Source organism: Amaranthus tricolor, chromosome 8, assembly GCF_026212465.1.
Source record: "Amaranthus tricolor cultivar Red isolate AtriRed21 chromosome 8, ASM2621246v1, whole genome shotgun sequence".
NCBI lineage: Eukaryota > Viridiplantae > Streptophyta > Magnoliopsida > Caryophyllales > Amaranthaceae > Amaranthus > Amaranthus tricolor.
In genome coordinates this window covers 14965114-14980384 of record NC_080054.1, presented here as the reverse complement: position 1 = coordinate 14980384, position 15271 = coordinate 14965114, and positions in this window count along the sequence as shown.

Genomic DNA, 15271 nt, shown 5'->3' with positions numbered 1-15271 from the left:
CGGGTTTTACAGAAATGAGGGGTATTTATAAGCTAAGAAATAAATGGGGTAAAAAGCCCTAAAAGCCCTCGAAGTTTGGTTTGCAAAGAAAAGAAGTCGCGCAGTCTAGGGCTTGAATTCGGCCGAATTGAAGGTGTATTCGCCCCAATGGGCACCCATTCGACCGAATGAGGCTCCATTCGGGGTTTCCAGCAAGTCCAAGCACGTTTCTTTGATGTCTTAGATCCATTCGCCCGAACCAAACTTCCATTCACCCGAATCCACTTCCATTCAACCGAATGGTGTTTGGGTTCGGTCGAATTCTTGTTCTCCTTGGCCCATTTTCGTCTTTTGAAGCTTTAGATGCCTTCCGGACTTTGCGAGGACCGTGAGGAAGACTTAGAATGCTTCGGAAAGCTTTGGTACGCGTGGCTTATCTTCGATCAAAGCATCTAAGTCTCGTACGCAACGTAAAATACCTTGAAATCTCCGAAAATACCTGAAATTACCTCAAAACACCATGGAGACAAGAACAAGGTAAAATCATGCGTAAGGTGTGTAAAAACCATTCTGAAATGAAAGACTCGACACTACAATGAGGAGATAAATGTGCTCTAAAAACGAGCACATCAACTCCCCCAAGCCAAACCTTTGCTAGTCCCTAGCAAAAGAACTAGCAGGGCAACATGAAAGCGTAGGGCAAAAACAAAACAAAACTACGAAATGCAATAAAACCTAAGACTCACTTTCATAGGAATCACGGTCGCACTTAGCATGTGCAATAAGCCCTTTAAACCCCTAGGTCTCTCGTAGAGGACGAGTAAGGTCTCGTGAGGGTTTTCAGAAGGAAACCCACAAATCCAATACGAACATACATGGTGAGTGGAAAGCAACAAAAGTTGTGCACGAGCAATACTCTTCCCTAGCCATAGGTGTGCAAGTACAATGGTCTCAAAAGAGCGCAATACCAAGAAGAATGACCAATTCCACGGACTCGGGATCACAAGGTAAGCTACAACACAAGCTATGCCACCCATTACCTAGAGAGGTCACAAGTCTACGCTCCTCGAGTTATTTCTCAAAAGATGTGAGAAATATGCAATGACGCTCATGTGTTTGATTATGGTTCGTGTTTTGCTCATAATCATCCGACTAAAAATGAGACGGGAATCAAACACCTAATAAGGGCAAATCTTGGGGATCGTGTCATATCTACACTCCAGCACAGAACATACTAATCAGACCAAGTCGAACAAGTTTATGAAGGGTTGTAACGTTGGCTTTGGGTTAAGGTGGGATACATTTGGGAATGTGGCACTAAAGTAGAGGATAGCAAGTGACCCAAGGCTAAAGATACCACAAACACCTCATGAAAAACCAATAAACACCGTATCCAATAATGATATCAACCCAAAAATCACAAATAAGCACGAATGAATTCTATCATAAAACACCATGAAAAATTTTGAATTTTATCACAATTTGTGTTTTCAAGCTCATCTCCCTAATGAAAGTATAGATTTCCTCACTCAAATATTACCCATTATATATATGAAAAACAAGAGGAAGGTCTCCTCACTCAATGAATGTGTACGTATATAAATGTGATAATCACTATGTGAAGCACAAGAGGAAAAGGGAGAAATAATATGAGCAACAAATGAATGAATAGAGTCATGATAAACCAACAACCACTAGACTAACCAAAAAGCCCACAACACAATGTAACTCACACCAACCCCACCATCACTACGCTATCCTCAAGGTCAAAAGAGGGAATATTTGGCTCATGTGGAGTTTAAATAGCGTGACTACAAAAGAAAAGGTAAAGGAAAAAACTTGGCTTAACCTAAAGTCAATTTACGTCCATGGTAGGCTATTTGGCTATTTAGTTCAAATCTAACAAACGTGTTATCATCCCTAGCCTAGGAAAAGCAGACTATGCTGAAGGAGAACAGACACAATACTTAAACCCCCTAACTAGCACTCAAAATAAATGGAACTCGCAAGGAGTCCAAAAGGCTCAATCCTCACAGGCTAGTCGAAATGTACATCTAAAGGTAGTCATTCAGGCCACCAACCAAGCAAACCAAGATCCCCCAAGTTAGGCGGAAAACGGTCTATTACTTGGTCCCAAAACAGGCACAGGGCTAAGAAAATATGAGTATGCATAAGGCCACAGATGTACACACCAGAATCTTGCATGCTAGTTTCACAACTCAAAAACATTTTTATTGAAAACAGATTAACAAAGCATGAATATGCAATATATACAGTATGTCATGAATGTAAGGTGAACATGTAGAATATATATACAAAATAATATATGCAATGCACTAACTTAGAACTACATGAAACTAAATGCACAAACAAACGGGTAATAATGACAATGATGTCGACCAATTCTCCCCCAAGCCAAGTCTTTGCTAGTCCCTAGAAAAGAAGGAGAAAGAAGGAAAACATGAACCGTAAAAAACAGAGGTCAACAAGATTGTCACAATACCCAACACAAACAAAAACCAGTCAGTAATAGAGTGGGAAGAAAGTCATACCTAGGCTCGGAGGGCTTTTACTCCTAGCACTACCATCGCCACCATCATAATGGGCAAAGAACTCTCCGCTCCTTAGAAGAAGTGGAGGCAAAAAGCGCGAGGCTAGAGTGATTGCCTCCCTCAAGCCAGGGGGAAGTTATATTATTCATTTTTGGTGTATTGCTCTTTTGAGCCTCCTTTCTCCTCTTCCTCGCCCTTTCGGGACCGCTAGCATTGACCCTCTCAACATCATCAAATCAATCGCAAACAAACCTTGTCGAGAGTCAATGCTAATGGTCGTTTGGATCTGCAAGTTCTAACAAACAACACTACAAACCAAACGTGAGCACTGACTAGCAAAAATGCAATGCAATGAAAGAGAAAAAAATGAAACAGAAACTAATATTTACAGTTGGGTAGTCTCCCAACAAGCGCTTCTTTAAGGTCTTTAGCTAGACCTGACTCACTAAATAGTGAGTCAAACTCCGGAAGAGTTTGTCAAACTCACTCCCCACAACAGCAGAAGTTGGGGAGTGGAAGAGGGAGAGAAGAAAGGAGAAAAGAAGAAACAGAACAAAGATCGACTTTTCATAATGAGATGAAAAGCCGAAGAAAGAGCGAACAAAGGAAGGGGGGAGGGAAGCAAGCGGTAAGGCATCACAAGCATCAAGTTGAGCATGATGGAGGGCGATGGGAAGCATCTCACAATGACTAAGAGAAGGAGGGTGAGACTCAATAGAAGGCACACTAAGGGTATGCACTTGAGACTCCTCAATCGGGGGCATATCTACCTCTAAGTCATCGAGTTCACTAGGTAGATGATCATGCATATATATGAGGGGTTCATCTTGGTGCAGTGCACAAGGCACCTCAACAAGATCCTCACCGATAGGTGGTGCTTCAACACAAGGAACGGGAGAGTCATGATGCAAGAACGTGGGGAATGTAAACTCCTCCCAATTGTGCATATCATCATAAAACTCATCCATAAGTCGATCATTAAGAGATGAAGGGGAGTAAGCAACAGAGCAAGGGGAGTCTAGGTCATGGTCTAGCGCCAAGGGCATAAGGTGGTCATGGGTACCTAGGCTCTCCTCAAAAGCCCTTTTCAATTGGTTAACACTCCACGTTCCCTCCAACTCATCCCTCATTGGTGTATCACTATATGTGTAATCGATAAAAGGGTATGCTAGTGGAACCTCAAGGGGAGGGAAACCGGGATATTATTTCTTAAAGTTGTCCTTGGCCAACCATCTAAAGAAGTTTAGACATAGAATCAGGGTTTGGTCAAGGAATGCACTATAGTAAACATCATCCACAAATTCCCTCACTATTCATACCCTCATAAAGGTCAAGGTAAATTTGCCATCGTTTAACATTATGCTCATGAGGGACAGAATTTCCATATCTAACAAAGAATCTCCAAAAACATAGGAATAGCAAACCATGAAGAAAAAACAAAAATTTCAAAAATAAAAGCTATTCACAAAGCACACCAAAACTAAAATCTAAACAAACGCCTTGTCCCCAGCAACGGCGCCATTTTGATAACCAGGTTTCTAGCACGTCGTTAATACTAAGAACCAAGTTATACAAACAATATTTATAATCACCCTGATGCTACTACAACTATTGTAATGGTAAGTCGGGGGTCGAAACACAAGGACAAGGGTTGCTAGACTAAAGACTTAGTGTGGGAAGGTTATATGGAAGGTCGTTTGGTGGGTGAACTTAACTAATAACACGAATAAAAAGCGAAACTCAACAATGAAAGACAAGCGGTGAGTAGGCTATGTCCACCCTAGGATGGTTTATTGGAAATAAAGATAAGCTAGCTCAAGGGAGTTCGAACGACAATCAATCAAGACACTCTAGATATCGAGAGGAAGTTGGTTGCCTTATAAGCCACACGAATGACCTATAATCGCCCTATGTCTCTCTAGGAGTGGATGGACAAGATTCGAATCGAATATCTATCAACAACCATCATCAACCTCAACCCTAATCCTAAACATTAAAGACAAGACCAAACCTAGGGTTTCACTAACCTAAAACCCCTAAAGAAACTACTCTAACATACTAGAGATAAAAGCAATAAACAAGGAAAGCATTAGAGAAATTGAAGAACATGAAAGCATTAAATGTAGACTAAGAAAGCATTAATGAAAGCATTAAAGGATAGCAATAGAAGAAAGCAATAGGAGAAAGCAATAAAGACATCAAAGCATCAAAGAAATAAACTTACATAAATGAAGTGACATGAAAGTGGATAGAAGCATAAATGAAGAACAATAAATCTACACTAGGGCAAAAAGTAAAGAAGAGCAATGAAAGAATGATGTTCTAGAGTGAGGCACAAAGGCACTCATACTAGGCATCCCCTCAGCATCCATCGGATTTTACAGAAATGAGGGGTATTTATAAGCTAAGAAACAAATGGGGTAAAAAGCCCTAAAAGCCCTCGAAGTTTGGTTTGAAAAGAAAAGAAATCGCGCAATCTGGGGCTTGAATGCGGCCAAATTGAAGGTGTATTCGCCCGAATGGGCACCCATTCGATAGAATGGGGCTCCATTCGGGGTTTCCAGCAAGTCCAAGCACGTTTCTTTGATGTTTTAGATCCATTCGCCCGAACCAGACTTCCATTCGCCCGAATCCACTTCCATTCGACCGAATGGTGTATGGGTTCGGTCGAATTCTTGTTCTCCTTGGCCCATTTTCGTCTTTTGAAGCTTTAGATGCCTTCCGGACTTTGCGGGGACCTTGAAGAAGACTTTCAATGCTTGGGAAAGCTTTGGTAGGCGTGGCTAATCTTCGATCAAAGCATCTAAGTCTCATACGCGACGTAAAATACTTTGAAATCTCCAAAAATACGTGAAATTACCTCAAAACACCATGGAGACAAGAACAAGGTAAAATCATGCGTAAGGTGTGTAAAAACCATTCTGAAATGCAAGACTCGACACTACAATGAGGAGATAAATGTGCTCTAAAAACAAGCACATCAGACTTCTCATTGTATTCTATTACTTTCACCATAGATGGCATAACAAACCCTTGAAACTTACTCTACCCCTCCCTTTGAACTGCACTCCTCTGCATTACATACCTTCTAATCTATTCCATCAATGAAATTATTGGTTTTCCTCCTACCTCCCTAAGCACATTGTTGAATGACTCACAACAATTATTCAATAGCATACTAGATTTGCTCCTATTTGGGAAGGCATGTCTAGACCAATGCTTTGGGGGAATTGCATTTAGGTATTCAAATGCATCTATAGAAATCTTCTTAATTGCATTCATTTCTTGATCAAAAGATGATTGTCAAAGAAAACTAATAGTTAATAAAAACTAACTTAAGGACGTTGATGTAGGGTTTGGGTAGTTGTCTGCGCACTTCTAGAACTAGCTCTGTAGTCACTATTTTGTGAAGTCTATGCACTTGTTTGGGTATTTGGTGTTTGTGGAAGGTGTTCAGAGCATTGATGTAGGGTTTGGGTAGTTGTCTGCATTTTAGATCTAGGGTTTGAGTGTAATGACACATGTACAACCTTGTCCTTCAGTGGTGGTCCCCTTTTCAAATGACGACTTGGAATCTCCACATCACCACCAATCTTTTCTCCTACTTCACCCTTATCTATGCCCAAGTCATCACTTAATATGCACACATCATCATCAATGTCCATGTCATCTGCCACATCTTTTTTAGGCATTTTCTTTTTTGATTTTTTCTTACTGATTTTTTCACCTCTATCATCACCTCCATGAACATAAAGATGGTACCAACCATCAGGTTCAGGGCTTTGAAGGAAATCTGGGATGCTCTTGTCATCCTTGATTTCAGCCCTACCTGGAAACATAATGTAGCCATGCCTCTTGTACCAAATTCTACCAATACCAGCATAGCCTAACTCAATTCTAATCCAATAAGCCATTTCAAAATAAAAACCTCTTCTACATTCGGGTGCAAGCTAAGTTCTAAATGTCTATATTCAATTTTGCAGTTTTTGGTGACAAAAAACCCAACAAAATATAAACGAATGTTCACTGGCTTCATCATCTCGTATGTAGAATAAAAATGTGCAAAATTTCTACAGTTATCAAATTGCAGCACAACACATAAAGATATTAGATCAAAACACATGTACAACAATCAACAAGCATCATTAAATTCAAGCAAATAAAATGCAATCATAAACTCTTTAAAACAAATTCAATTTTATAAGGTTTTGGAAAAGAGGAATTTACCCTTGCTTAGTTACCCACTTGAAATTAACCTTTTTTTTCCTTTGATAATCTCTTTTTTTTCCCATAAACAACAAATTAATTCAACAGAACAAAGGAATGCTTCAAAATCTCAAACGAAAAAAAAATGATGAACAAGAAAAGACAACAGAGGATCGAGATTGGGGAGTAGATTAATGAAATAAACCCACACAATCAACTACTGATTTAGAGCATGTATGAGAGAAATTCAAATTTGGGGGTAGATTAATGAAATAAATAGCAATTACAGAACTTACCGGTTGATTAGATGGGATGATTAATGCTGCATTCAAGTTTTGATTGAGTGTTGATGGATGTCTGTGATGATCTGTGAGAGCAATCATCAACTAAGAGTGGAGGGAAAGAAAAGTATGATGCCAACAGAACACTTTCAAAGCTTTAAATGAAGTCACGTGCAATTCACGTGTAAAGTCAACCATAGAACTAACGGTCAACTAATTAATTCCGTCATCAGGTAGTCTTTTGCAAATATTTATGTCATTTAAGGTAGTTTTTTACAAAAAAAAAATTAGAATAGGTAGTTTTTTGTAGAAGATGCTATAGAATAAGTAGTTTTTAGTAGTTTTCTCTTAATTTAATATGAGTTTTAAATATTTGAGAAAATTACTAAAAACTACCTATTCTATAGCACACTCTACAAAAAACTACGTATTCTAATTTATTTTTTTTTGCAAAAAACTACCTTAAATAACATAAACGTTTGCAAAAGATTACCTTATGACGGAATCCGTTAGTTGACCGTTAGTTGACCACCACGTGTCTCACGTGATTCACTTAAGCCATTGATTGTTCTGTTTAAAAACACAATTTTCCCTAATTATTTTCTCTTTCCCCTTAAAATTATAAGAACCCTAATTTTTCGCCCATCCCATTAAATCTCTAAGAACCATAATCATTTCCCAAATTAAATTATGGCTTCTCACACCGTCTAAGAGTAAAAAAACCCATTTTGTTTGGACCATCTTGAAGTGACCTAAAAACCTTATAATCATCATTTTGACTATCATAACCGAAACCAAACAGAATAGCAGCATCTCCAACTTCTTTACACCGATTTGGTATGCGAATCGATTGGAGTTTACGGAGGGATTTAGTTAAAGGATTGATAATGAAAACGTCACTTCTGGTGTCATCGCAAACGCAAACGCAAACGAGTCCATTACATGAGTGATGAGCCTATTATTAAATGCAGTTTGGAGGGTTCGAAAGGGTGTTTGAGTTTCGATGATAGAGAAAGGCTGCTGCAGTTAGAGTTAAATTCAGCAAAATGCAGAGAGTTCCAGGAGATCATTAGGTTATGATCGGAGTAGGAGAGCGGGGATTTTTTCAGGTGGAGATTGATGAAAATGGGAGATTTAATCAGAGAACGCCATGATTTGCAAACACTTGTGAAGCGAAGAAGGGATTTCACAGGGAGCTGACTCAGAATTTCGATGATAACGTCTGTAGGGAATGTCGCCATTGTTGGCTACTCACAAAGCTTTCTGGAGCTTTTATGGCTTTTTTTGTTTTCACTTCGCAAGAACTGTCCAACTCCAAACCTAGTAAATGTAACCGCCCGCCAGTTCAATTGCCCAAACTTTCTTTTAAATAAAAGAGAAAATTACTCCGTCTCTTTGAATTGCATTAATGAAATTATTAAAAAGAATTAATTTGGGAAATAATTAAGGTATTTAGGGATTGCAAGGGAAGGAGGAAGAATGAGGGTTCTTATGATCTCGGATACATAGACACGCCAATTGACTGACGTGTCATGTGTCGGACACGTGTCGGACAGGGACACGCGACGGACACGCAAAAATCCGTATCCGACACGCCAAATGAAGTGTCCAATATTTTAATATTTTTCCGGACACACGGACACGAAAGGGACACGGCAAGGACACGGAGAGGACACGTGTTTTCTTTTAAAAAAAATTCAAAAACAGATGAACAGTACACTAGTACAGTAGTACAACTCTTCTCCACGGCTCCACCTCCACTGTCGCTGTCGTACTCCCGCACCACGCCACCGCTGGCTGCTCCTCCATCACAGACGAACACTCGAACTCGGTGCTGCACTGCTGCTGCTGTGGATTGTTCGAATCGAACACTCGAACTCGAAGAATCCCTAAAAATCAAAATTTTTGATTTTGTTTAAGATATTTTAACTCTTTATCCTAAATCCTTTATTAATTTGGGCCAAGAATCGCTGCCATTTGAGTTTGCTAAATCTAAGTCAACTCGAACGCCATTAGAGGAGGTTCGTGTTTTTGCGCCTCACAAAGAATTAGTACTTTTGGGGATAATTAAGAGAAAGAGAGAGAGGGGGAGGGGGGGGGGGGGGGGGGGAGAGAAGTAAGAAGATTAGAAGTGGGGGCGCTATTACTAAATGGAAAATGATGATGATGGATGATGAAGATGAGAGAGAGAGAGAGGGGAGGGATGAATTCCTAGCTTTTATATAAGATAAAGAAAAAATGATAAGTTTAATCCCGGATGATGATAGATGTCAAATGGATGATATGTGATGATCAAACTTAAATTTATCTATTTATTTGGTTTTCTTTGATTTAGTTTGTATGATTATTTTTAAATACTCATGTTGTTTATTTGGTACTTATTTGTATTTAATGTGAGTTTTATGTTTTTAAAGTGTTTATTTACATATATCAAATGAAAGATTGTAAAATTATCTTTAATTTGATATATTTATTATATTACCATTTTCGTGTCCCCGTGTCCGCCATTTTTAAGTTGGCGTTTTCCCGTACCCGTGTCGTGTCCGTGTCCGTGTACGTGTCCGTTTTAGTGCAACTTAGCTTATGATTTCAAGGGAAAAGAGGAAATAATAAGGGAAAATTGTGTTTTTGAACAAAATAATCAATGGCTTAAGTGTATCACGTGAACACGTGCTGGTCAACTAACGGTCAACTAATAAATTTCGTCATAAGTAGGGATGGCAATGGGTATTGGACCCGACCCGTATCCGTGGATTCGTATCCGTTTTCACGGATTTGGGTCCTAAAAAATTGGACCCGTCGGATCCGGATCAGTTTAAATTTCACGGGTCTAGATCTGAATCTGAGAAAAATACCCAGACCCGGACCCGCGGATCATGAGGACCCGTTTCTTTTTTTTCTTTTCTTTTTTTTTTTATGTTAAATATATATTAAAATATATATTACTTGTCTAGGAAAATTGTTGTACTGGTGGATAATCTTTTCTGTATTTTATTTCTACTAGTTGCTTGTTTCCATGTCTTTACTGGCATTTTTGCCAAATAAGTTCCAGAAATTTGTTATTACAACTATATCTCAACTACAACTGTCTTCTTTTTGTTTATATGTGAGCGGCTCAGGAATTGGAGCAGAATCTGTATAGTTCTGCTGACTCAGTGTCAGCTGAGAAAAAACTTGCAATCTACGATAAAAATTTTTCTGCTTATGACGATGCTAGAAGTTGCATTCGTAATGATTTGTTATGCACTGTTTCCAGTAACTAGCTGATTTTCTTATGTCGTTTGGTAGCTCTTGTTCAATCGTATCTACCATAGTTCAATAACTTCATTCCTAAAGTTACTGTCTCATAGGTCACTGCAGGCAGTGCTGAAAATGTAAAAGATGATTTAAACAGACTTGACAAAGCTGTAAGTGCTATTGTTGGACTGCGTACTATAGAAGGAACCAACATCAACATGACCATTAGAGTGATTGTGATTTTTTTTGGGTGATTGATTGTGAAATTATATATATTATTAATATTAGTCTATAAATATCGCTTTATTGCAATCTCAACACATTCAAAAATACAAAATAAAAAAGCAAAAACAAGTCGGACCCATTTTGGACCCGGATCCGGTACTAGATCCGCAGTATCCGGATCTAGGTCTTGCAAAACTGGAACCGCGGATCCGGGTCCGGATCTGGATCTTGTTGTTGAAAACGGATCTAGATCCGAGTCCACCTGGACCCGGTCCAGATCCAACCCGTTGCCATCCCTAGTCATAAGGTAGTCCTTTGCAAACATTTATGTCATTTAAGGTAGTTTTTTGCAAAAATAAAAAAATTAAAATAGATAGTTTTTTTGTAGAGGGTGCTATAAAATAGATAGTTTTTAGTAATTTTCTCAAAATACTTTTTAATGCAATGAGTTTTGACTTTTAAATATATTTAAGTTTTCATGTGGTGATGTGACGAGAAATAAGTCTGACATGGCAGTGAAAACCAGTTCATTTGTAATTAATGAATATTTTATAGACAATGGATAATGGATAAGGGATAATGGAAGATAATGGATAGATTAAGGGCATTATTATATATCACCACCCTTTTTATTTTATCGCCACCTCCCTAATGAAATTACAAATTTGTCTCTGGACTTAAAACTTGTTTAACAAATGTAAATCGCACGTAATAACACTATTATCACTTTAAAAACATTAAATTTAAAGTTTAAACGTAATCCCGAACATTTTTATCGCGACCCTATATATATTGAATTTTCAGACGCGCCCTTGTATGATATACGAATTCAAATACGGTATTATCTCTCAAAAAACTCTCTAAAAACGTTCTTCGATTTTAAACAAGCTGTTAGTTGGAATCGATTAATTATGGCTAACGAAAGCGACTATGAATCGGATCTGGTACGTACTTTAATCGATTTGAATCGGTGTATCTTTTTTTCATAAAAAAAGAAAGTCGCAAAAACTGGGCGAGTGGACCACGGTTCAGTCGCACAAAACGTGCGAGTGGACCACGGTTGAATCGCACAATTTGTGCGACTGAATCGTGGTCCACTCGCACGTTTTGTGCGACTGAACCGTGGTCCACTCGCACGTTTTGTGCGACTGAACCGTGATCCACTCGCACGTTTTGTGTGACTGAACGTGGTCTGCTCGCGGTTTTTGTGCAATTGGTTTTTTTTTCTTTTTTTTGTTTTTTTTATTATTTACATTATTATTTAAATTATTATACGCCTTAGTAAATTATTATCATTAATATTATTAATATTATTATAATATTATTATTATTATTAATATTATTTGTATTTTTTTATTATAGTTATTATTATTATTATTATTATTATTATTATTATTATTATTATTATTATTATTATTATTATTATTATTATTATTATTAATTTAAGTAATTTATATTATTAACATTACTACTATTTTGTTGTTATTTATTTAAATAATTTATAATTATATGTTATTATTATTATTTTCTTATTATTTAATGTTAATTTGTTTTATTATTATTACATTTATTTTATTATATTTTTTGTATTGTTATTATTTTAATATTAATTATTTAAGTAAATTATAATTTTTAATTAATATTTATTTGTATTACTAATATTTTAATATTAATTATTAAAGTAATTTATAATTTTTATTTATCATTAAATGTTTTTATTATTAATGTTTGTATGTATAATTGTTTAATGACCTAATGTATGGTCTGTTTCATATTTCAAATTTGCAGGACTTTGAAAACTTAGGAGACAATGTAGCTTACTCCGGTAGATTTGTTACGAATAGGGAATTTGATTCCTTAGATGAATTACATCGATTGGCCGATGCGATCGCAATAATAATTGGTTTTCAATTTACACGTGCTTCTTATAAATAAAAACAAGGATGTTCTAGAGTTAGTGTGTATTTAAGATGTCACCGCTATGGTAATATTAGGAGTGATTTACATAATCTAGATAATGCTGCCCGACCTGGTTATAAAAGTAGAAGTTGTGGGTGTAAATTTTTGATTGTAGCAAGTAGTCGTAAACCAGGAGAAAGACCTTGGACGGTAAGGTTGTGTCATGGTGAAAAAGAAAGATATAACATCCCGTTCTTAGTATACAGAGATGGTCATGTAAGGGCAAATAGGATCAATGTAGATATTCGGGAGCACATACGACAGCTTAGTGTAACCGGCATGCAACCGACCTTTATCATGACTTCTATTAGAGAAAATTTTCCTGGATTTTTTACTAGTATGAATCAGATTTATAATGCTAGGCAAACAATAAGGAGGGAAGAGATGGAGGGTAGGACTCCCCTACAACACTGTCTTCATATGGCCACAGAACTTAATTATGTGGTCTGGACAGACTTGGATAGCGAAGGGCAATTGTGCAGATTATTAGTTACAAATCCCATCTCTATTCAAATGATACGTACGTGACCCTATGTTGTGTTGATAGATACAACGTATAAAATGAATAAACAAAAGTGGCCACTGTGTGAAGTGATCGGAATGACGCCAACCAATCACAACTTCTTGGTTGTGTTTTGTTTGATGCGAGATGATGCGGCTGTGTCGTATTCTTGGGTGTTGCAGGGATTGAGAGATATTTTCGGCACAGCTCTGACTCCTAGCGTCATTGTAACCGATCGAGACAAAGGTTTATCTGCAGCTATTCGTGACGTCTTCCCAGGTAAAAAGGTTTTGCTGATTAATTATCTTCGTTCTATCTATTGATTATGTATTAATTACGTTGAATGTTGTGTTTAATGTAGATATGCGGCATTTTTTATGCATTTGACATATTGCAAACGACGTAGAAAACATGGTGGACAAGTTGTGTGGCAGGGAAAAAAATCAACAAGGACAAATATTCAGAACAGGTAGATGGAACCCCCTGGTTGAAAGTTCTACTATCGGCGAATTTGAACAGAGATGGCAAGCGATCGTGAATACGTGGTCGGTTAAAAACAGAAAGGTCGTTCGGTATCTGGCTGGAACATGGATTCCACTTAGAGAGAAATTTGTGCGTGCGTGGACGAATGATTGTTTGCACATGGGTAACTAGACTACCAGCAGAGTTGAAAGCCAACACTCGTCTTTCAAGTATTATCTTGGTAGCAGTAATAGCTCATTTGATACCCTGTTTAAAAGGGCACACGCACATATTACAAACCAGCAAGCCAGGATCCCACAAGCGCTACAGGAATCTATGAATTCTGTAGCAAGGTCGTTGCGACAACATTTCTTTAGACCTTTATATCGCCATGTATCTATCTATGCCTTGGAGAAGCTGCGGCTTGAGCATAACCGTATGTTAGATTTGGGTGATTATGTACTTAACAAATGCGGTTGTGTACTTCAACGCACCCATGGATTGTCGTGTGCTTGTTATTTATATATGTCCATCGGTTCAATATAACTAGGATCAGCCTCTGATGGAACAGATGCCCGACGAAGTGCCTGATCACCAAGGCAGGCACTATAGGAGAACCACTCCATGCCTCAAAGTACACATGCGGAGAAGCAAAGGTCATGGAGTGGGTACCGTGTGCCGGTCGTACAGCCTGGGCTGGTCTCAAAGGAGGGGGGAATAGCCTGCACAAAGCTGACCTGTCGCACTGTCCTCTCCGACAAATACACCTCGACGATATCAAAGCAAGTGATACCCCCGATGAAGGTGGTGCGTGGGTGCTCATTCAGCAATGCCCTTGGAGAAGACATGTACGGAGTCCATTCCACCTACATACAAGCTAAGTTAACATATAAAAATAATCTAAAATTAAAATAACATGCATAACAAAGTGTGATGTGATGTACAATACCTGAGTCTCCGTCATGTAGTCTAATATACTCCTGCAATCTCTCAGCCTGTTGATCTCACGACCTGGCTTGGGTGTGGACCACGTCTCCGCCCTAGTCTTATTAGGCACATCTGCTCGGCAAGGATGAGGGCGGAAGGCGGGAAAGTACTCGTAATACCATGTCTTGAGCAATGTGAGGCAACCCGCAATGGTCTTGCAACCTGCTCTAGATGCCATTCCGAGTTGGCGATACATGTAGGCAGCGTCACCGCACCCCAGGCGATCTCATCCTGATCGATGTTGACGGCAAGTATCGGGTGAGGTCACATGCCGGTTTTGGTCTTATCCGCCAGCAGGGTAGAGCCGACAATAGCCATGTAGTAGGCTGTCGACTGGGTCTCCATAGCCTGGGACCGATGACACAACTGCATCACTTCAGCAACGTTGATGCAACCATCAATACCTATGCCCAATATGTGTTGCACGTCGTGCAACATAATCGTCATCTCCCCCCATGGCATGTGGAAGGTGTTCGTATCCGGCTGTCACTCTCCACGAAGGTCGATATAAAAGCACAGTCGACGTGCTGGTGCATAGACAGTAGCTGGCCGAGGGGAGTAGCAGGTAGAACAACGTAAAGCGCATCGGTCATATCCCGCAGTCTGATGATCGCCTCCAACGGCTTCTTTCTACTACGGCATTCCAGAACCGGAGGCGTACGCTCAGAGCTGTCAAAAATAACTTTAGCTATGTGCCTGCCATAACTGGGTATTAGGCGCGTATCTATGGGCCCCCTCGGCTGGGCCGATGTGACCAACCAGTCCGTTCCAGTGGACTGTGAGCGCCTGCTCCCCCGTGGCGGCTCATTATCAACGAGACTATGTCCGGCATGCTCATATGCGCCTGATAAACTAGGGCCGGCACGTGCAAATCTTTCGAC